Genomic DNA, 25,236 nt, shown 5'->3' with positions numbered 1-25,236 from the left:
AATAAACTTAGACTGTAAAGTGCCAATTGAAATAGACTTATCAACCTTTTTTGTACGTTTAGAGCATGCTGATATAACATGAGTTGAATCACCACAATAGAAGCACAACCCATTTTTTCGCCTAAAATTCTGCCGTTCGCTTCTGGACAGAATTCTATCACATTGCATATTTTCTGGAGCCTTCTCAGAAGACACCGCCAAATGGTGCACAGGTTTGCGCTCCCGCAAACGCCGATCAATCTGAATAGCCATTGTCATGGACTCATTCAGACCTGTAGGTGCAGGGAACCCCACCATAACATCTTTAATGGCATCAGAGAGACCCTCTCTGAAATTCGCCGCCAGGGCGCACTCATTCCACTGAGTAAGCACAGACCATTTACGAAATTTTTGGCAGTATATTTCAGCTTCATCTTGCCCTTGAGATAGGGCCATCAAGGCTTTTTCAGCCTGAATCTCTAAGTTAGGTTCCTCATAAAGCAACCCCAAAGCCAGAAAAACCGCATCCACATTGAGCAACGCAGGATCCCCGGGTGCCAATGCAAATGCCCAGTCCTGAGGGTCACCCCGCAGCAAGGAAATTACTATCCTAACCTGCTGTGCGGGATCTCCAGCGGAGCGAGATCTCAGGGAAAGAAATAATTTACAATTATTTTTGAAATTCAGGAAACGAGATCTATCCCCGGAGAAAAATTCTGGTATAGGAATTCTAGGTTCAGATATAGGAGCATGAATAACAAAATCCTGTAAATTTTGAACCTTCGTAGCAAGATTATTCAAACCTGTAGCCAAACTCTGAGGATCCATTTTAATCAGGTGAGATAAGAGCCATTCAAGGATTAGAAGGAGAGAGAGAGACAAAGGCTGCAATTAGAGCAGAAATGCAACTAAGTCAACTATAGAGCAAGCTCAGAGGAAAAAAAAAAAAAAATCTGCAGACTTCTTTTTCTCTCCTTTTTTCTGCCAACGGTTTTAACACTGGTCCGGCCATACTGTCATGGTTCCCAATGGCAAGGGAACGTCAGAGAACATAAATAACAGAACAGCTCTTGGGTGATGGAATCTCGAGCTGACCGTGAGCTAAACCTACCACACAACTAACAGTGGCCGGGTGGCGTACCTACGTTTTATCCCTAGACGCCTAGCGCCAGCCGGAGGACTAACTAACCCTAATAGAGGAAAAGACAGACCTGGCTTACCTCTAGGGAAATTCCCCCAAAAAGGAGACAGAAGCCCCCCACATATATTGACGGTGAGTTCAGAGGAAAAGACATACGCAGTATGAAGGTAGGTTCAGCAAAACGAGGTCCGCTTACTAGATAGCAAGAAGATACAATAGGGAACTTCATGGTCAGCTGAAAACCCTATTAAAATACCATCCCGAAATTACTTTAAGACTCATGTGTCAACTCATGACACCGGAGTGGCAATTTCGGCCCACAAGAGCTTCCAGCTACAGAAAAATAACATAACTGTGAACTGTAACAAAAATGCAAAACAAACTTAGGACTAAGAGTCCAACTTAGCTGATAGTAGTCTAGAAGCAGGAACATGCAACAGAAAGGCTCTGGTTACATTGATGGCCGGCACTAGAATAACTGAGCAGCAAGGCTAAATAGGATACACCCATATCCTGATGGAAACAGGTGAACAGAGAAAGTGAAGCACACAAGTCCAGTACCACCAGTGACCACCGGGGGAGCCCAAAAACCAAACTCACAACAGGTATCCTGATGGTTCCCAGGGTCTGAAGGAGAGGAAACTCTCCTTCAGGCCCTGGGATCCATATTACTGTGTAAAATAAAGAATTAAAATAAAAAATAGGGATATACTCACTTCTCCGGAGGCCCCTGGACATCACCGCTGGTAATCGGCAGCCTTCTTTGCGTAAAATGAGCGCGTTTAGGGCCTTCCATGACGTCACGGCTTCTGATTGGTCGCGTGCCGCTCATGTGACCGCCACGCGACCAATCACAAGTCGTGACGTAATTCTCAGGTCCTAAATTCCGAATTCTAGGAATTTAGGACCTGAGAATGACGTCACGGCTTGTGATTCATCGTGTGGCGGTCACATGAGCGGCACGCGACCAATCAGAAGCCGTGACGTCATGGAAGGTGCTGAACGCGCTCATTTTAAGCAAAGAAGGCTGCCGGTTACTACCAGGGCACGTCAGAGGGTGAGTATATCCCTATTTTTTATTTTAATTCTTTATTTTTTACATGGATATGGATCCCAGGGCCTGAAGGAGAGTTTCCTCTCCTTCAGACCCTGGGAACCATACACTGGGAACTTCCAATTCCGATTCCCGATACCACAAAAGTATCGGATCTCGGTATCGGAATTCCGATACCGCAAGTATCGGCCGATACCCGATACTTGCGGTATCGGAATGCTCAACACTACTTATGACCATGTGATATTTCAGTTTTTCGTTTTTAATAAATTTTCAAAAACTTCTACATTTCTGTTATTTTTCAGTCAAGATGGGTTGCAGATAGTGTTGAGCGATACCTTCCGATATGCAAAGGTATCGGTATCGGATTGGATCGGCCGATATCCAAAAAATATCGGATATCGCCGATACCGATACCCGATACCAATGCATATCAATTGGACACAAAATATCGGAATGGTTCCCAGGGTCTGAAGGAGAGGAAACTCTCATTCAGGCCCTGGGATCCATATTCATGTATAAAATAAAGAATAAAAATAAAAAATATTGATATACTCACCCCTCTGACGGCCCGGCTCTCACCGGTCCCAGCGTCTGCCTCCGTTCATAAGAATGCAGTGTTAAGGACCTTCGATGATGTCGCGGCTTGTGATTGGTTGCGTGACTGCTCATGTGACCGCTCACGCAACCAATCACAAGCCGCGACATCATCGAAGGTCCTTCACTCCCTGCATTCTTAGGAACGGAGGCACCGCTAAGAGCAGGGGCCGCCGGAGGGGTGAGTATATCAATATTTTTTATTTTTATTATTTATTTTTTACATGAATATGGATTCCAGGGCCTGAAGGAGAGTCTCCTCTCCTCCAGACCCTGGGAACCATATGCACCACACTCTTCCGATTCCGATTTCCGATATCGCAAAAATATCGGAACTCGGTATCGGAATTCCGATACAGCAAATATCGGCCGATATCCGATATTTGCAGTATCGGAATGCTCAACATTAGTTGCAGAGTGTACATTAATGAGAAACAATTTTGAATTTACCAAATGGCTGCAAAGAAACAAAAAGTGAAAAATTTAAAGAGGTCAGAATATTTTCCATACCCACTGTATATATACCACAGGTTCCTGATAGGAACATATATATAACCCTGATCCATTCACCATCAAGTCCCCAATAGGTGGGACAGACACCTGTTGGTAACGTGAGTTTGCAAGGAGTACATTGCGGATCGCTTATAGAACAAGAAGAACGTAGCTAACAAATGTATAAGTTTCCTCCAGAAAAAAATCAGCAGTGTTTACAAAAGATGCAAATGATATTACAAAAGAGACAAAATACAAGTATGTACAAACAGTTATGAAATAAAAGGGATGAAAATATGAAACTTGCTTAATCTCAGTCACAGGTATGACTTGTCAATAAACGGGAAGAGAGGTCCCAAAGAAATGTTCCAGTACCACAACATGGTGTCTAGCTGTCTTTCCGGCTCTGAATGAATGCCAAAGATGGACATTCTTGTTTTATGCTTTGTCCATAAAGCTAACACTTCCTATTTTGCTGACCTCACATAAGGGATGTTTTCTGGGAGGTACACATTGCTAGGAAATTACCAATAACTCATTTTCTTCATATCTTTGGCCTGGAAGCTCACAGGCCAACAATATTGGCATTATTTTTTCCCTGGAAATTTACTGTTCTTTAGAGTCCAATCACGATATGTCTGTGATTTGCTAGTTGGCAGGAATTCATTTCCCAGGTTTTTTTATGGCGCTAAATGCCACAAAACACTGCCAAACCCAAGTGCCCAGGTCCTGGAAATCTAATTTTCATGTTTCTGGGATTAATGTGTCTTACTGAATTTGACTCTGAGTATTTTGCTTATAAAACAGGGATTTTTGGGGTATACGCGTTCAGCTCTGCTAGCTGGCAGGCAATTAAAACTCACATTCCACAAGGATCATTTGCCTGAAGGGAGGGGGTGCAATTTCACAGAGGGGGGAGTGTGGTTGCATGAAGGATTTTCGTCCTACAGACCAATGATGAGAGGATTAGTCAGCCAGCTCTGCATGTGTCTCCAGAACAATGGAAAATAATTCATATTTTCTTGACAATGACATTATATTTTAGCTTTTGAAATAGTATTTTAATTAAGAAAACGGGAATATTTTAAGAAAGCTTACAAAAAGTACAAAAAGTTATATACTTAAACTATCTATTATTTATGGTTGTATAACTGAAATATTGCCATATGATAATACATTTAGCATATTTTACATATTTTTCTAGTAAGGATTCTAAGGAAATGTGCAGCATTTTCTGAAGAAAAACCTTTAATCTTAGAATGCAGGAGCTATTGATTTGAAACCTCATCATGAACTTAGTGGAACAATTATTTTATCTTACACTTGTTATATTAGTTTTGATGTGTGGTCCCATATCTTTGACTGACACGGTGGTAGAAAAGGTAATTTGAAAGAGCATAATACAATTATAGATCACTGTTATATAAATGGAAATTCATGGTTGTTCTTTACTGACATTTCAATTTGTTGCATGTGATTCAATATAGGGCTACCTTTTCCAAGTGTCATCTACAGTGGCTTCCTCTAAGCTTGACAGTGTTTTAAAGAAAGTTATAATACAACTAATTTCTATCATCACCAAGGGCACTGTAGATGAAAAATGTGCATACAAGCTGAAATGGAAATAAATATTACATGACAAAATATATCACCGCTTGAAATACAGAAGGGACAAAGTATTGTGCTGCCTAGTAGTTATACTGTCATTTATGACTTATGACAAAACCATTTTTATTTCTCTCAAAATGATAAATAGGTCATGTTCAGCAAAAAATCTAGGTAACATGTATACTATAAAAAAAACTCCTACTTCAAGACCTACAAATTTTTGCTACTATTATAAATAATGTTTACTGCTCACACAAACATTTTTGATTAATTATGATCCATAAATAATATGACGTCGATTTGTTCAAATATTTTGATTACAATTTACTCATGTTTTCGATATGTGGAATGATACATTAACATTCCATATGGACTTTTTTCCAGGCACAACTATTACAAAATTATTAGATATGTGTACGTCACAACATATACTGTAGAGAAAATAAGTATTTGATACACTGCCAATTTTGCAAGTTTTCACAACTAGAAAGAATGGAGACGTCTGTAATTTTTATCATATGTAAACTTCAACTGTGAGAGACAGAATCTTTAAAAACACCCAGAAAATCACATTGTATGATTTTTATGCACTTAATTTGCATTTTATTGCATAAACAAGAATTTGATACATAGACAAACAGAACTTAATATTCGGTACAGAAACCTTTTTTGCAATAATAGAGGTCAGACATTTCCTGTAGTTCTTGACCAAGTTTGCACACACTGCAGCAGGGATTTTGGCCAACTCTTCCATACAGATCTTCTCAAGAACTTTCAGGTTTTGGGGCTGTTGCTGGGCAACATTGAGTTTCAGCTCTCTCCAAAAATTTTCTATTGGGTTCAAGTCTGGAGACTGGCTAGGTCACTCCAGGACCTTGAAATGTTTCTTACAGAGCCACTCCTTATTTGCCCTGACTTAGTGATTTCGGTCATTATCATGCTGGAAGACCTGTTGTGAATTCTGCTTTTTGGCTCCCTCCGGTGGTTGTAGGTGGTAATGTGTTGTGAACTCCGTTTTCAGGCTCCCTCTTGTGGTCACAGATGGTATTGTGTGACTTTGGTTTTTTGGCTCCGCCTGGTGGTTTGGTTTGTTGTCCTGCGGGTCTGCTGGAACAGCTGCCTCGTTATTCACCAGGGAGGCTCCTATTTAGCTCTGCTTCACTTCCACTTGTTGCCGTCTGTCAATGTATTCAGTGCTATTCTGATTACTCCTGATTATCTCGTTTTCTGCCTCTTCAGGATAAGCTAAGTTCTGTTTGAATATTTTTTGCTCATCTGCCTGCAATATGATTTCTGTGTATGATGAGTCTAGTCCAGCTTGCTAACATGTGATTTCTTTTTGCTGGTATGCTCTGGGGTACGGAGTTGCTTCCCCCGCACTGTTAGTTGGTGCGGGGGCTCGAGCAATCTCTGCGTGGATATTTTGAATAGGGTTTTTTATTGACCGCACAGTTTCCTTCCTATTTTCTGCTATCTAGTATTAGCGGGCCTCATTTGCTAAATCTGATTTCATCTCTGCGTTTGTGCTTTCCCCTTAACTCACCGTTAATATTTGTGGGGGGCTATTCTATATCTTTGGGGTCTTCCACTGAGGCAAGTGAGGACTTACTTTCCCTCCAGGAATAGTCAGTTTCTCAGGCCGTGACGAGACGTCTAGGATTTTTTAGGTAACGTTCCACGGCTGCCTATAGTTGTTTGCGGATAGGATCAGGTTGCGGTCAATCTAGTTACCACTTCCCCAGAGCTAGTAGTCTGTTCAGTTACTTAGCTAGTCCGACCTGCGATCCTTGCCACTAGGATCATAACAGTACAGCCGGCCTATAAAGTGTTAATTGCATGGCAGAAGCAGGAGAAAAGAAGCTTGGAGATTTTTTTTTTTTGCTGCCTTGTGTCTAGCTGCTGTGTGTCTGGCTTCTCTCCTCCTCTTAATCTTGGTGTGGCTCTGAGTTCAGCTGCTGATATGGATATCCAGAGTTTAGCCTCCAGTGTGGATCATCTTCCTGCAAGGATACAAAGTATTCAGGATTTTGTTGTGCACAGTCCTATGTCAAAGCCTAGAATACCTATTCCGGAGTTGTTTTCTGGAGATAGATCTAGGTTCCTGAATTTTAAGAACAATTGCAAGTTGTTTCTTTCTTTGAAACCTCGTTCCTCTGGGGATTCTGTTCAGCAAGTTAAGATTATTATTTCTTTCTTGCGCGGCGACCCTCAAGATTGGGCCTTCGCATTGGCTCCAGGGGATCCTGCGTTTCTCAGTGTGGATGCGTTTTTTCTGGCCCTTGGATTGCTCTATGAGGAACCTAATCTTGAGAACCAGGCTGAAAAAGCGTTGTTGGCCCTCTCTCAGGGGCAAGATGATGCAGAGGTGTACTGCCAGAAATTTCGGAAATGGTCGGTGCTTACTCAATGGAATGAGTGTGCCCTGGCTGCAAATTTCAGAAAAGGTCTTTCTGAAGCCATTAAGAATGTCATGGTGGGGTTCCCTACGCCTGCAGGTCTGAATGACTCAATGACTCTGGCCATTCAGATTGATCGGCGTTTGCAGGAGCTCAAACCTGCGCACCATTTGGCGGTGTCTTCTGAACAGGCACCTGAGTCTATGCAATGTGATAGAATTCTGACCAGAAGTGAACAGCAAAATTATAGACGGCAAAATGGGTTGTGCTTTTACTGTGGTGACTCAGCTCATGTTATCTCAGCATGCTCTAATCGCACAAAAAAGATTGATAAATCTGTCACCATCGGTACTTTACAGCCTAAGTTTATTTTGTCTGTTACCCTGATTTGTTCCCTGTCATCTTACCCGGTTATGGCTTTTGTGGATTCAGGTGCTGCCCTGAGTCTGATGGATTTGTCATTTGCCAGGCGCTGTGGTTTTGTTTTGGAGCCTTTAAAATTCCCTATTCCACTAAGAGGAATTGATGCTACACCATTGGCTACGAATAAACCTCAGTACTGGACACAAGTGACCATGTGCATGACTCCTGTTCATCAGGAGGTGATTCGCTTTCTTGTATTGCATAATTTGCATGATGTTGTCGTGTTGGGCCTGCCATGGTTGCAGACTCATAATCCAGTCCTGGATTGGAAAGCAATGTCTGTGTCAAGTTGGGGTTGTCAGGGAATTCATGGCGACGCTCCTGTGGTGTCAATTGCTTCATCCACTCCTTCTGAGGTCCCTGCATTTTTGTCAGATTACCAGGATGTATTTGATGAGCCCAAACTCAGTTCTCTACCTCCTCATAGGGATTGTGATTGTGCTATAAATTTGATTCCTGGTAGTAAGTTTCCTAAGGGACGACTTTTCAATTTGTCAGTGCCGGAGCATGCTGCTATGCGGAGTTATATAAAGGAGTCTTTGGAGAAAGGACTTATTCGCCCCTCCTCCTCCCCTCTTGGTGCGGGGTTCTTTTTTGTGGCTAAGAAGGATGGTTCCTTGAGACCTTGTATTGATTATCGCCTTCTAAACAAAATCACGGTCAAATTTCAGTATCCTTTGCCATTGTTATCTGATCTGTTTGCTCGCATTAAGGGGTCTAGTTGGTTCACCAAGATAGATCTTCGTGGTGCGTATAACCTTGTGCGTATTAAGCAGGGTGATGAATGGAAAACTGCATTTAATATGCCCGAAAGCCATTTTGAGTACTTGGTGATGCCTTTTGGACTTTCTAACGCTCCTTCTGTCTTTCAGTCCTTTATGCACGACATCTTCCGCGAATATCTGGATAAATTTATGATTGTGTATCTGGATGATATTCTGTTTTTTTCAGATGATTGGGAGTCCCATGTTAAGCAGGTCAGGATGGTGTTTCAGGTCCTGCGTGCCAATGCTTTATTTGTGAAGGGCTCAAAATGTCTTTTTGGAGTCCAGAAGGTCTCTTTTTTGGGTTTCATTTTTTCTCCTTCTGCTATTGAGATGGACCCAGTCAAGGTTCAGGCTATTCATGACTGGACTCAGCCTACATCTGTTAAGAGTCTTCAGAAGTTCTTGGGTTTTGCTAATTTTTACCGTCGCTTCATCGCTAATTTTTCTGGTGTTGTTAAGCCATTGACGGATTTGACCAAGAAGGGTTCTGATGTTACTAATTGGTCTCCTGCGGCTGTGGAGGCCTTTCGGGAGCTGAAGCGCCGGTTTTCTTCGGCTCCGGTCTTATGTCAGCCAGACGTCTCCCTTCCTTTCCAGGTCGAGGTTGATGCTTCTGAGATTGGAGCGGGGGCTGTTTTTTCGCAGAGAAGCTCTGATGGCTCTGTGATGAAGCCATGTGCTTTCTTTTCAAGAAAGTTTTCGCCTGCCGAGCGGAATTATGATGTTGGTAATCGGGAGTTGTTGGCTATGAAGTGGGCATTTGAGGAGTGGCGACATTGGCTCGAGGGAGCTAAGCATCGTGTGGTGGTCTTGACTGATCACAAGAATTTGATTTATCTCGAGTCGGCCAAGCGGCTGAATCCTAGACAGGCTCGTTGGTCGTTGTTTTTCTCTCGTTTCGATTTTGTGGTCTCATACCTGCCTGGTTCGAAGAATATGAGGGCTGATGCTCTTTCTAGGAGTTTCGTGCCTGACTCTCCTGGTGATTCAGAGCCAGCTGGTATCCTCAGAGAAGGGGTGATTTTGTCTGCCATCTCCCCAGATTTGCGACGAGTGCTGCAGGAGTTTCAGGCGGATAGACCTGACCGTTGTCCACCGGAGAGACTGTTTGTCCCGGATAGATGGACCAGCAGAGTTATTTCCGAGGTTCATTCTTCGGTGTTGGCAGGCCATCCTGGGATTTTTGGTACCAGAGATTTGGTGGCTAGGTCCTGCTGGAGGCCTTCCTTGTCGCGGGATGTGCGTTCCTTTGTGCAGTCTTGTGGAATTTGTGCTCGGGCTAAGCCTTGCTGTTCTCGTGCCAGTGGCTTGTTGTTGCCTTTGCCTGTCCCGAAGAGGCCTTGGCCGCACATTTCCATGGATTTTATTTCAGATCTCCCTGTCTCTCAGAGAATGTTGGTCATTTGGGTGGTGTGTGATTGTTTTTCTAAAATGGTCCATTTGGTGCCCTTGCCTAAGTTGCCTTCCTCCTCCGAGTTGGTTCCTCTGGTTTTTCAAAATGTGGTTCATTTGCACGGGATCCCTGAAAATATTGTTTCCGACAGAGGATCCCAGTTTGTGTCTAGATTTTGACGGACCTTTTGTGCTAAGATGGGCATTAATTTGTTTTTTTCGTCGGCCTTCCATCCTCAGACGAATGGCCAAACCGAGCGCACTAATCAGACTTTGGAAACCTATTTAAGATGTTTTGTTTCTGCTGATCAGGACGACTGGGTGACTTTTTTGCCATTGGCCGAGTTTGCCCTTAATAATCGGGCTAGTTCTGCTACTTTGGTTTCGCCTTTTTTTTTTGTAATTCAGGGTTTCATCCTCGTTTTTCCTCGGGTCAGGTGGAGTCTTCTGACTGTCCTGGAGTGGATGTTGTGGTGGATAGGTTGCATCAGATTTGGAATCATGTGGTGGACAATTTGAAGCTGTCACAAGAGAAGGCTCAGCGCTTTGCCAACCGCCGTCGCTGTGTGGGTCCCCGACTTCGCGTTGGGGATTTGGTGTGGTTGTCTTCTCGCTTTGTTCCTATGAAGGTCTCCTCTCCTAAGTTTAAGCCTCGGTTTATCGGTCCTTATAAGATTTTGGAAGTCCTTAACCCTGTGTCATTTCGTTTGGACCTCCCGGCATCGTTTGCTATTCATAATGTGTTCCATCGGTCGTTGTTGCGGAGGTATGTGGTGCCTGTGGTTCCTTCGGTTGAGCCTCCTGCCCCTGTGCTGGTTGAGGGAGAATTGGAATACGTGGTGGAGAAGATCATGGATTCTCGTATTTCTAGACGGAGGCTTCAGTATTTGGTTAAGTGGAAAGGCTATGGTCAGGAGGATAATTCCTGGGTTGTCGCCTCTGATGTTCATGCGGCCGATTTGGTTCGTGCCTTCCATGTGGCTCAGCCTGATCGCCCTGGGGGTTTTGATGAGGGTTCGGTGACCCCTCCTCAAGGGGGGGGTACTGTTGTGAACTCCGTTTTCAGGCTCCCTCTTGTGGTCACAGATGGTATTGTGTGACTTTGGTTTTTTGGCTCCCCCTGGTGGTTTGGTTTGTTGTCCTGCGGGTCTGCTGGATCAGCTGCCTCGTTATTCACCAGGGAGGCTCCTATTTAGCTCTGCTTCATTTCCACTTGTTGCTGGCTGTCAATGTATTCAGTGCTATTCTGATTACTCCTGATTATCTCGTTTTCTGCCTCTTCAGGATAAGCTAAGTTCTGTTTGAATATTTTTTGCTCATCTGCCTGCAATATGATTTCTGTGTATGATGAGTCTAGTCCAGCTTGCTAACATGTGATTTCTTTTTGCTGGTAAGCTCTGGGGTACGGAGTTGCTTCCCCCGCACTGTTAGTTGGTGCGGGGGCTCGAGCAATCTCTGTGTGGATATTTTGAATAGGGTTTTTTATTGACCGCACAGTTTCCTTCCTATTTTCTGCTATCTAGTATTAGCGGGCCTCATTTGCTAAATCTGATTTCATCTCTGCGTTTGTGCTTTCCCCTTAACTCACCATTAATATTTGTGGGGGGCTATTCTATATCTTTGGGGTCTTCCACTGAGGCAAGTGAGGACTTACTTTCCCTCCAGGATTAGTCAGTTTCTCAGGCCGTGACGAGACGTCTAGGATTTTTTAGGTAACGTTCCACGGCTGCCTATAGTTGTTTGTGGATAGGATCAGGTTGCGGTCAATCTAGTTACCACTTCCCCAGAGCTAGTAGTCTGTTCAGTTACTTAGCTAGTCCGACCTGCGATCCTTGCCACTAGGATCATAACAGTAATGCAGTTGTCCCTGAGTTGCAGTCCTGGTCAGGTGTATCTGCTGATTGCAGTTCTGACTGGGGTATTTAGGCATGAAGGATTCATTAGTCCTTGCCAGTTGTCCATGGTTGTTGGGAGGTTTTGGTCCTGGTTTGGTTCCTTCTGCCTTCTGCCAAATCAGCAAAGATAAGTATCTGGTTTTGTTTCTGTGGCACACATGCTGTGTGCTTAATAATTCTGTGCTATTCAGTGTTTTTTTTGTCCAGCTTAGATTGTGTCAGTATTTTCTCAGTCTTGTTGGATTCTCTGGAGTGGCAGATATACATTCCATGTTTTTAGTTAGATTGTGGAACTTTTTGTATTATCTGCTGTGGATATTTTTTGAAGGGTTTTAATACTGACCGCTTAGTATTCTGTCCTATCTTTCCCTATTTAGCTAGAGTGGCCTCTTTTGCTGAATCCTGTTTTCTGCCTGCGTGTGTCTTTCCTCTCCTACTCACAATCAATATTCAAGGGGGGCTGCCTATCCTTTGGGGTTCTGCTCTGAGGCAAGGTAGTATTCCTATTTCCATCTATAGGGGTATTTAGTCCTCCGGCTTTGTCGAGGTGTCTAGGGTTTGTTAGGCACACACCATGGCTACTTCTAGTTGCGGTGTTAGTTCAGGTTTTGCAGTCAGTACAGTTTCTACCTACTCCAGAGAAAGTTAATGCGGCTCCAAAGTCACCGGATCATAACAAAGACCCAGCCATGACCCATCTTCAATGTTTTTACTGAGGTAAGGAGGATGTTGGCCAAAATCTTGCGCTACATGACCTCATCCATCCTCCCTTCAATATAGCACAGGCGTCCTGGCCCCTTTGCAGAAAAGCACCCCAAAAGTTTGATGTTTCCCCCACGATGCTTCATGTTTGAGATGTTGTTCTTGGGATTGTATGCATTCTTCTTCCTCCAAACACGGCAAGTGTAGTTGATACCAAAAAAATCTATTTTGGGCTCACCTAACCACATGACCCTCCCCTATGTCTCCTCTGGATAAACCAGGCCTGTGCTGGCATGAGAAGAGGGACTTTAATATCCTGCAGAGCAAGCAATCAATGACAGTGAAATGTGTTGCTAGTGGTACTGTTTGAGACTGTGGCCCCGGTTCTCTTCAGGGTATGGACCAGGTCCTTATGTGTAGTTATGGGCTGATTCTTGACCTTTCTTAGTATTATCCTTACCCCATGAGGTGAGATCTTGCATGGAGCCCCAGACCGAGGAACATTGACAGTCATCTTTTATTTCTTACATTTTGTAATAACTGTGGCAACAGTTGTTGCTTTTTCACCAAGCTTCTTGCCTATTGCCTTGTAGTCCATCCCATCCTTGTGCAGGTCTACAATTTTGTTCCTGGTGACAGCTCTTTGGTCTTGGTCATGGTGGAGAAATTGAAGTGTGATTGATTGTGTGTGGACGGGTTTATTTTATACAGGTAATAAGTTCAAACAGGTGCTATTAATACAGGTAATGAGTGCAGAGTAGGAGGGCTTCTTAAAGAAAAAACTAACAGGTCTGTGAGAGACAGAATTCTTACTGGTTGCTAGGTGATCAAATACTTATTTCATGCAATAAAATACAATTTTGTTATTCAAAACTCATACAATGTGATTTTCAGTTTTTTTATTTTATATTTTGTCTCTCACAGATGAAGTGTACCTTTGATAAATATTACAGACATATCCATTCTTTGTAGGTGGGAAAACTTGCAAAATCGGCAGTATACCAAATATTTATTTTCCCCACTGTAAATTGTAAAGTAGTGAGCTCAAAACTATGCAGTTCGAAAGGGAGAAATCTTGGAAATGATGATTGTTTAGAAGTCAGTTGAAGATGAAAGGCAGTGGTTTTGTGAGGACTGGAGATTACTTGTTACAGCTTATTGAGACATTAGGTGAGAGTTGTATGGAATGGACAGATTGTACACAGTCTTGAATGTCATTATACACATTTTGAAAATGAAAGCAAAGGTAGAATCAAGGGAGAAGTAGAATGTCAAGCAGCAGAGTTGAGGGTTGACTGCTATCTACTATATATAATTCCCAACAAGTTGCCATTTAGTAAAAAGTTTATTTTTGAATGGTGATCTTATTAAAGTGTTAAACACCTGGTCTTGGCCAACAATAGTCATTGGTTAAATGCAGCATGCAAGGGCGTAGCGCCACCACAGCACAAGTCTACACACCCAGCCAAGACCCCAACTTGATGTAACATGCATAAATGATGAGTACCTCTCCCACGATTGCCACCAAGTATCACATTTCATTGCAATACTGTGGTTTGGCAGTATATAATCACAGTAATCAAATGATAGTAGTTTAAAGTTCTCCAGTGGGACTCATATTTAAGGCAAAACATATTAAAAAAATAAAAGTTAAAACCACCCTAATTCCCAAGTTTAAAAAAATAAAAATAAAAAAATAAAATAAACACAATTGGCATCTCTGCATCAATAAAAGTCAGTTCTATTAAAAAAATGTAATTATTTGAAACAAATGATGAACTCGTAAAAACAAAAATGAAAACACCAGAACAAAAAATGCAATAAAAAGTGATTAACATGTCACATGTACCTAAAAACAGTTTCAATTCAAACTAAAGTTAGGCATACACAGTGTCTCAGTGATACCAATTAGAGCAAGGAAGCATGAGCCATGAAGTAAAATGAATCAACTTTATTGGAAAAATAATTAAAAGTTTTGACAGCTATTGTTTATAGATGGGTCACACTGGTTGATCACATGCGGGGTATGTGGGGTTGTTAGGCAGTATTTATTGGACATGAACTCCTTTTTTTATTTTATTTCATTTTTTTATTATTTTTCCAATGAAGTTTATTCATTTTACTTCATGGCTCGTGCTTCCTTGCTCTAATTGGTATTGCATGTACTTTTGGGAAGTGCCATTGATCTAGGCCATTTTTCTACAGTGTCTCAGTGGTTAGCACTGTTGCTTTGCAGTACTGGGGTCCTGGTTTAAATCCTACTAAGGACATAATCTGCAAGTAGTCTGCATGTTCTCCCTTGATTTTGCATGGGTTTCCTCCACATGTACTGATTTCCTCTCACACTCCTAATACATGCTGATAGCAAACTTAAATTGTAGACCCAAATAAGCACTACAGAATATGATGGCACTATATAAGCAGCATATAATATAACATGAATAATAAATTAATAAAATATAAAAAAACTCAGTATAATTCCGAATATAGCTACAAATTTAATACTATATATACAGTGGGGCAAAAAAGTATTTAGTCAGTCAGCAATAGTGCAAGTTCCACCACTTAACCCCTTCACCCCCAAGGGTGGTTTGCACGCTAATGACCGGGCCAATTTTTACAATTCTGACCACTGTCCCTTTATGAGGTTATAACTCTGGAACGCTTCAACGAATCTTGGTGATTCTGACATTGTTTTCTCGTGACATATTGTACTTCATGATAGTGGTAAAATTTCTTTGATATTACCTGCGTTTATTTGCAAAAAAAATGGAAATTTGGCGAAAATTTTGAAAATGTTGCAATTTTCCAACTTTGAATTTTTATGCCCTTAAATCACAGAGATATGTCACACAACATACTTAATAGGTAACATTTACCACATGTCTACTTTACATCAGCACAATTTTGGAACCAAATTTTTTTTTTGTTAGGGAGTTATAAGGGTTAAAAGTTGACCAGCAATTTCTCATTTTTACAACACCATTTTATTTAGGGACCACATCTCATTTGAAGTCATTTTGAGGGGTCTATATGATAGAAAATACCCAAGTGTGACACCATTCTAAAAACTGCACCCCTCAAGGTGCTCAAACCCATATTCAAGAAGTTTATTAACCCTTCTGGTGCTTCACAGGAATTTTTGGAATGTTTAAATAAAAATGAACATTTAACTTTTTTTCACAAAAAATTTACTTCAGCTCCAATTTGTTTTATTTTACCAAGGGTAACAGGAGAAAATGGACCCCAAAAGTTGTTGTACAATTTGTCCTGAGTACGCCGATACCCCATATGTGGGGGTAAACCACTGTTTGGGTGCATGACAGAGCTCGGAAGCGAAGGAGCGCCATTTGACTTTTCAATGCAAAATTGACTGGAATTGAGATGGGACGCCATGTTGCGTTTGGGGAGCCCCTGATGTGCCTAATCATTGAAACCCCCCACAAGTGACACCATTTTGGAAAGTAGACCCCCTAAGGAACTTATCTAGAGGTGTGGTGAGCACTTTGACCCACCAAGTGCTTCACAGAAGTTTATAATGCAGAACCGTAAAAATAAAAAATCATATTTTTTCACAAAAATTATTTTTCGCCCCCAATTTTTTATTTTCCCAAGGGTAAGAGAAGAAATTGGACCCCAAAAGTTGTTGTACAATTTGTCCTGAGTACGCTGATACCCCATATGTGGGGATAAACCACTGTTTGGGCGCATGGGAGACCTCGGAAGGGAAGGAGCGCCGTTTGACTCTTCAATGCAAAATTGACAGGAATTGAGATGAAACGTCATGTTGCGTTTGGAGAGCCCCTGATGTGCGTTAACATTGAAACCCCCCACAAGTGACACCATTTTGGAAAGTAGACCCCCTAAGGAACTTATCTAGAGGTGTGGTGAGCACTTTGACCCACCAAGTGCTTCACAGAAGTTTATAATGCAGAACCGTAAAAATAAAAAATCATATTTTTTCACAAAAATTATCTTTTCACCCCCAATTTTATATTTTCCCAAAGGTAAGAGAAGAAATTGGACCCCAAAAGTTGTTGTACAATTTGTCCTGAGTACGCTGATACCCCATATGTGGGGGTAAACCACTGTTTGGGCACATGGGAGAGCTCGGAAGGGAAGTAGCACCGTTTGACTTTTCAATGCAAAATTGACAGGAATTGAGATGGGACGCCATGTTGCGTTTGGAGAGCCACTGATGTGCCTAAACATTGAAACCCCCCACAAGTGACACCATTTTGGAAAGTAGACCCCCTAAGGAACTTATCTAGATGTGTTTTGAGCGCTTTGACCCACCAAGGGCTTCACAGAAGTCAATAATGCAGAGCCGTAAAAATAAAACAACAATTTTTTCCCACAAAAATTATTTTTTTAGCCCCCAGTTTTGTATTTTCCCGGGGGTAGCAGGAGAAATTGGACCCCAAAATTTGTTGTCCAATTTGTCCTGAGTGCGCTGATACCCCATATGTGGGGGGGAACCACCGTTTGGACGCATGGAAGGGCTCGGAAGTGAAGGAGCGCCATTTGAAATGCAGAATTAGATGGAATGGTCTGCAGGCGTCACATTGCATTTGCAGAGCCCCTAATGTACATAAACAGTAGAAACCCCCCACAAGTGACACCATGTTGGAAATTAGACCCCCTAAGGAACTTATCTAGAGGTGTGGTGAGCACTTTGACCCACCAAGTGCTTCACAGAAGTTTATAATGCAGAACCGTAAAAATAAAAAATCATATTTTTTCACAAAAATTATCTTTTCACTCCCAATTTTATATTTTCCCAAGGGTAAGAGAAGAAATTGGACCCCAAAAGTTGTTGTACAATTTGTCCTGAGTACGCTGATACCCCATATGTGGGGGTAAACCACTGTTTGGGCGCATGGGAGAGCTCGGAAGGGAAGTAGCACCGTTTGACTTTTCAATGCAAAATTGACAGGAATTGAGATGGGACGCCATGTTGCGTTTGGAGAGCCACTGATGTGCCTAAACATTGAAACCCCCCACAAGTGACACCATTTTGGAAAGTAGACCCCCTAAGGAACTTATCTAGATGTGTTTTGAGCGCTTTGACCCACCAAGGGCTTCACAGAAGTCAATAATGCAGAGCCGTAAAAATAAAACAACAATTTTTTCCCACAAAAATTATTTTTTTAGTCCCCAGTTTTGTATTTTCCCGAGGGTAGCAGGAGAAATTGGACCCCAAAATTTGTTGTCCAATTTGTCCTGAGTGCGCTGATACCCCATATGTGGGGGGGAACCACCGTTTGGACGAATGGAAGGGCTCGGAAGTGAAGGAGCGCCATTTGGAATGCAGACTTAGATGGAATGGTCTGCAGGCGTCACATTGCGTTTGCAGAGCCCCTAATGTACCTAAACAGTAGAAACCCCCCACAAGTGACACCATGTTGGAAAGTAGACCCCCTTAGGAACTTATCTAGATGTGTGGTGAGTGCTTTGACCCACCAAGGGCTTCACAGAAGTCAATAATGCAGAGCCGTAAAAATAAAACAAACATTTTTTCCCACAAAAATTATTTTTCAGCCCCCAGTTTTGTATTTTCCCGAGGGTAACAGGAGAAATTGGACCCCAAAAGTTGTTGTCCAATTTGTCCTGAGTGCGCTGATACCCCATATGTGGGGGGAACCACCGTTTGGATGCATGGGAGGGCTCGGAAGGGAAGGAGCACCATTTGGAATGCAGACTTAGATGGAATGGTCTGCAGGCGTCACATTGCGTTTGCAGAGCCCCTAATGTACCTAAACAGTAGAAGCCCCGCACAAGTGACCCCATTTTGGAAACTAGACCCCCCAAGGAACTTATCTAGATGTGTTGTAAGAACTTTGAACCCCCAAGTGTTTCACTACAGTTTATAACGCAGAGCCGTGAAAATAAAAAATATTTTTTTTTCCCACAAAAATTATTTTTTAGCCCCCAGTTTTGTATTTTCCCAGGGGTAACAGGAGAAATTGGACTGCAAAGGTTGTTGTCCTATTTGTCCTGAGTACGCTGATACCCCATATGTTGGGGTAAACCCCTGTTTGGGCACACGGGAGAGCTCGGAAGGGAAGGAGCACTGTTTTACTTTTTCAACGCAGAATTGGCTGGAATTGAGATCGGACGCCATGTCGCGTTTGGAGAGCCCCTGATGTGCCGAAACAGTGGAAACCCCCCAATTATAACTGAAACCCTAATCCAAACACACCCCTAACCCTAATCCCAACAGTAACCCTAACCAAACCTCTAACTCTGACACACCCCTAACCCTAATCCCAACCCTATTCCCAACCGTAAATGTAATCTAAACCCTAACCGTAACTTTAGCCCCAACCCTAACCCTAACTTTAGCCCCAACCCTAACTGTAGCCTTAACCCTAGCCCCAACCCTAGCCCTAACCCTAACCCTAATGGGAAAATGGAAATAAATACATTTTTTTTATTTTTCCCTAACTAAGGGGGTGATGAAGGGGGGTTTGATTTACTTTTATAGCGAGTTTTTTAGCGGATTTTTATGATTGGCAGCCGTCACACACTGAAAGACGCTTTTTATTGCAAAAAATATTTTTTGCGTTACCACATTTTGAGAGCTATAAATTTTCCATATTTTGGTCCACAGAGTCATGTGAGGTCTTGTTGTTTGCGGGACGAGTTGACGTTTTTATTGGTAACTTTTTGGGCACGTCACATTTTTTGATCGCTTTTTATTCCGATTTTTGTGAGGCAGAATGACCAAAAACCAGCTATTCATGAATTTCTTTTGGGAAAGGCGTTTATACTGTTCCGCGTTTGGTAAAATTGATAAAGCAGTTTTATTCTTCGGGTCAGTACGATTACAGCGATACCTCATTTATATTATTTTTTTATGTTTTGGCGCTTTTATACGATAAAAACTATTTTATGGAAAAAATAATTATTTTTGCATCGCTTTATTCTCAGGACTATAACTTTTTTATTTTTTTGCTGATCATGCTGTATGGCAGCTCGTTATTTGCGGGACAAGACGACGCTTTCAGCAGTACCATGGTTATTTATATCTGTCTTCTTGATCGCGTGTTATTCCACTTTTTGTTCGGCAGTATGATAATAAAGCGTTGTTTTTTGCCTCGTTTTTTTTTTTTTTTTCTTACGGTGTTTACTGAAAGGGTTAACTAGTGGGCCAGTTTTATAGGTCGGGTCGTTACGGACGCGGCGATACTAAATATGTGTACATTTATTGTTTTTTTTTTATTATTTAGATAAAGAAATGTATTTATGGGAATAATATTTTTATTTTTTTTTCATTATTTTGGAATATTTTTTTTTATTTTTTTTTACACATTTGGAAATTTTTTTTTTAACTTTTTTACTTTGCCCCAGGGGGGACAATACAGATCGGTGATCTGCCAGTTTGCATAGCACTCTGACAGATCACCGATCTGAGAGAAGTGCAGGCTGCTTCACAGTGCCTGCTCTGAGCAGGCTCTGTGAAGCCACCTTCCTCTCTGCAGGACCCGGATCCGCGGCCATCTTGGATCCGGGTCTGGAGCAGGCAGGGAGGGAGGTAAGACCCTCGCAGCAACGCGATCACATCGCGTTGCTGCGGGGGGCTCAGGGAAGCCCGCAGGGAGCCCCCTCCCTGCGTGATGCTTCCCTGCACCGCCGGCACATCGCGATCATGTTTGATCGCGGTGTGCCGGGGGTTAATGTGCCGGGAGCGGTCCGTGACCGCTCCTGGCACATAGTGCCGGATGTCAGCTGCGATAGGCAGCTGACACCCGGCCGCGATCGGCCGCGCTCCCCCCGTGAGCGCCGCCGATCGCGCTGGACGTACTATCCCGTCGGTGGTCATATGGGCCCACCCCACTTGGACGGGATAGTACGTCTGATGTCAGAAAGGGGTTAAAAAGATGAGAGGCGTCTGTAATTTACATCATAGGTAGACCTCAACTATGGGAGACAAACTGAGAAAAAAAAATCCAGAAAATCACATTGTCTGTTTTTTTATCATTTTATTTGCATTTTATGGTGGAAAATAAGTATTTGGTCAGAAACAAAATTTCATCTCAATACTTTGTAATATATCCTTTGTTGGCAATGACAGAGGTCAAACGTTTTCTGTAAGTCTTCACAAGGTTGCCACACACTGTTGTTGGTATGTTGGCCCATTCCTCGATGCAGATCTCCTCTAGAGCAGTGATGTTTTTGGCTTTTCGCTTGGCAACACGGACTTTCAACTCCCTCCAAAGGTTTTCTATAGGGTTGAGATCTGGAGACTGGCTAGGCCACTCCAGGACCTTGAAATGCTTCTTACGAAGCCACTCCTTCGTTGCCCTGGCGGTGAGCTTTGGATCATTGTCATGTTGAAAGACCCAGCCACGTTTCATCTTCAATGCCCTTGCTGATGGAAGGAGGTTTGCACTCAAAATCTCACGATACATGGCCCCATTCATTCTTTCATGTACCCGGATCAGTCGTCCTGGCCCCTTTGCAGAGAAACAGCCCCAAAGCATGATGTTTCCACCACCATGCTTTACAGTAGGTATGGTGTTTGATGGATGCAACTCAGTATTCTTTTTCCTCCAAACACGACAAGTTGTGTTTCTACCAAACAGTTCCAGTTTGGTTTCATCAGACCATAGGACATTCTCCCCAAAGTCCTCTGGATCATCCAAATGCTCTCTAGCAAACTTCAGACGGGCCCGGACATGTACTGGCTTAAGCAGTGGGACACCTCTGGCACTGCAGGATCTGAGTCCATTTTGGCGTAGTGTGTTACTTATGGTAGGCCTTGTTACATTGGTCCCAGCTCTCTGCAGTTCATTCACTAGGTCCCCCCGCGTGGTTCTGGGATTTTTGCTCACCGTTCTTGTGATCATTCTGACCCCACGGGGTGGGATTTTGCGTGGAGCCCCAGATCGAGGGAGATTATCAGTGGTCTTGTATGTCTTCCATTTTCTAATTATTGCTCCCACTGTTGATTTCTTCACTCCAAGCTGGTTGGCTATTGCAGATTCAGTCTTCCCAGCCTGGTGCAGGGCTACAATTTTATTTCTGGTGTCCTTTGACAGCTCTTTGGTCTTCACCATAGTGGAGTTTGGAGTCAGACTGTTTGAGGGTGTGCACAGGTGTCTTTTTATACTGATAACAAGCTTAAACAGGTGCCATTACTACAGGTAATGAGTGGAGGAAAGAGGAGACTCTTAAAGAAGAAGTTACAGGTCTGTGAGAGCCAGAAATCTTGATTGTTTGTTTCTGACCAAATACTTATTTTCCACCATAAAATGCAAATAAAATGATAAAAAAACAGACAATGTGATTTTCTGGATTTTTTTTTCTCAGTTTGTCTCCCATAGTTGAGGTCTACCTATGATGTAAATTACAGACGCCTCTCATCTTTTTAAGTGGTGGAACTTGCACTATTGCTGACTGACTAAATACTTTTTTGCCCCACTGTATATATATATATATATATATATATATATATATACATATATATACACTCACCGGCCACTTTATTAGGTACACCTGTCCAACTTCTTGTTAACACTTAATTTCTAATCAGCCAATCACATGGCGGCAACTCAGTGCATTTAGGCATGTAGACATGGTCAAGACAATCTCCTGCAGTTCAAACCGAGCATCAGTATGGGGAAGAAAGGTGATTTGAGTGCCTTTGAACGTGGCATGGTTGTTGGTGCCAGAAGGGCTTGTCTGAGTATTTCAGAAACTGCTGATCTACTGGGATTTTCACGCACAACCATCTCTAGAGTTTACAGAGAATGGTCCGAAAAAGAAAAAAAATCCAGTGAGCGGCAGTTCTGTGGGCGGAAATGCCTTGTTGATGCCAGAGGTCAGAGGAGAATGGGCAGACTGGTTCGAGCTGATAGAAAGGCAATAGTGACTCAAATCGCCACCCGTTACAACCAAGGTAGGCCTAAGAGCATCTCTGAACGCACAGTGCGTCGAACTTTGAGGCAGATGGGCTACAGCAGCAGAAGACCACACCGGGTACCACTCCTTTCAGCTAAGAACAGGAAACTGAGGCTACAATTTGTACAAGCTCATCGAAATTGGACAGTAGAAGATTGGAAAAACGTTGCTTGGTCTGATGAGTCTTGATTTCTGCTGCGACATTCGGGCATGGATCCATCCTGCCTTGTATGGAGCATCTTTGGGATGTGCAGCCGACAAATCTGCGGCAACTGTGTGATGCCATCATGTCAATATGGACCAAAATCTCTGAGGAATGCTTCCAGCACCTTGTTGAATCTATGCCACGAAGAATTGAGGCAGTTCTGAAGGCAAAAGGGGGTCCAACCCGTTACTAGCATGGTGTACCTAATAAAGTGGCCGGTGAGTGTATATATATATATATATATATATATATATATATATATATATATATATATATATATATATATATATATACAGTCATGGCCAAAAGTATTGACACCCCTGCAATTCTGTCAGATAATACTCAGTTTCTTCCTGAAAATGATTGCAAACACAAATTCTTTGGTATTATTATCTTCATTTAATTTGTCTTAAATGAAAAACCACAAAAGAGAATGAAGCAAAAAGCAAAACATTGATTATTTCACACAAAACTCCAAAAATGGGCCAGACAAAAGTATTGACACCCTCAGCCTAATACTTGGTTGCACAACCTTTAGCCAAAATAACAGCGACCAACCGCTTTCGGGAACCATCAATGAGTTTCTTACAATGCTCTGCTGGAATTTTCGACCATTCTTCTTTGACAAACTGCTCCAGGTCCCTGATATTTGAAGGGTGCCTTCTCCAAACTGCCATTTTTAGATCTCTCCACAGGTGTTCTATGGGATTCAGGTCTGGATTCATTGCTAGCCACCTTAGAAGTCTCTAGTGCTTTCTCTCAAACCATTTTCTAGTGCTTTTTGAAGTGTGTTTTGGGTCATTGTCCTGCTGGAAGACCCATGACCTCTGAGGGAGACCCAGCTTTCTCACACTGGGCCCTACATTATGCTGCAAAATTTGTTGGTAGTCTTCAGACTTCATAATGCCATGCACACAGTCAAGCAGTCCAGTGCCAGAGGCAGCAAAGCAACCCCAAAACATCAGGGAACCTCCGCCATGTTTGACTGTAGGTACCGTGTTCTTTTCTTTGAATGCCTCTTTTTTTCTCCTGTAAACTCTATGCTGATGCCTTTGCCCAAAAAGCTCTACTTTTGTCTCATCTGACCAGAGAACATTCTTCTAAAATGTTTTAGGCTTTTTCAGGTAAGTTTTGGCAAACTCCAGCCTGGCTTTTTTATGTCTCGGGGTTAGAAGTGGGGTCTTCCTGGGTCTAATACCATACAGTCCCTTTTCATTCAGATGCCGACGGATAGTAAGGGTTGACACTGTTGTACCCTCGGACTGCAGGGCAGCTTGAACTTGTTTGGATGTTAGTCGAGGTTCTTTATCCAACATCCGCACAATCTTGCGTTGAAATCTCTTGTCAATTTTTCTTTTCCGTCCACATCTAGGGAGGTTAGCCACAGTGCCATGGGCTTTAAACTTCTTGATGATACTGCGCACGGTAGACACAGGAACATTCAGGTCTTTGGAGATGGACTTGTAGCCTTGAGATTGGTCATGCTTCCTCACAATTTGGTTTCTCAAGTCCTCAGACAGTTCTTTGGTCTTCTTTCTTTTCTCCATGCCCAATGTGGTACACAAGGACACAGGACAGAGGTTGAGTCAACTTTAATCCATGTTAACTGGCTGCAAGTGTGATTTAGTTATTGCCAACACCTGTTACCAAGTTACAGGTGCTGTTAATTACACAAATTAGAGAAGCATCACATGATTTTTCGAACAGTGCCAATACTTTTGTCCACCCCGTTTTTTATGTTTGGTGTGGAATTATATCCAATTTGGCTTTAGAACAATTCTTTTTGTGTTTTTTTCATTTAAGACAAATTAAATGAAGATAATAATACCAAAGAATTTGTGTTTGCAATCATTTTCAGGAAGAAACTGAGTATTATCTGACAGAATTGCAGGGGTGTGAATACTTTTGGCCATGACTATATATATATATATATATATATATATATATATATATATATATATATATACACTGCTTATTAAAATAAAGGGAACAATTAAACAACAGAATATAATTCCAAGTGTCCACTTAGGAAGCATCACTGTTTGACAATGAATTTCACATGCTGTTGTCCAAATGGAATAGAGAGCAGATGGAAGTTATTGGCAATTATCAAGATACACTCAATAATGGAGTGGTTCTGCAAGTGGGGACTACAGACAACATCTTAGTACCAATGCTTTCTGGCTGATGTTTTGGTCACTTTTGAATGTTGGCTGTGCTTTCGCACTCGTGGTAGCATGAGACGGACTCTACAACCCACACAAGTGGCTAAAGTAGTGCAGCTCATCCAGGATGGCACATCATTGCAAGCTGTGGCAAGAAGGTTTGCTGTGTCTGTCAGCGTAGTTTCCAGAGGCTGAAGGCGCTTCCAGGAGGAAGGCCAGTACACCAGGAGACATGGAGGGGGCCGAAGGAGGGCACCAACCCAGCAGCAGCACTGCTTCCTCAGTCTTTGTGCAATGAGGAACAGGAGGAGCACTGCCAGAGCCTTTCAAAATGACCTCCAGCAGTCCACATATGTGCATGTGTCTGCACAGTTAGTGTGAATGTCCAACGTCCACAGATGGGGGTTGTGTTCATAGCCCTACACCATGCAGGACGCTTGGCATTTGATACAGAACACCAGGATAGGCAAATTCGCCACTAGCGCCCTGTGCTCTTCACAGATAAAAGCAGGTT

The sequence above is a fragment of the Ranitomeya variabilis genome, chromosome 1, assembly GCF_051348905.1.
Source record: "Ranitomeya variabilis isolate aRanVar5 chromosome 1, aRanVar5.hap1, whole genome shotgun sequence".
In the NCBI taxonomy this organism is placed as follows: Eukaryota; Metazoa; Chordata; class Amphibia; order Anura; family Dendrobatidae; genus Ranitomeya; species Ranitomeya variabilis.
The sequence above is the reverse complement of the archived record's forward strand: the minus strand, read 5'-3'. Positions refer to the sequence as shown.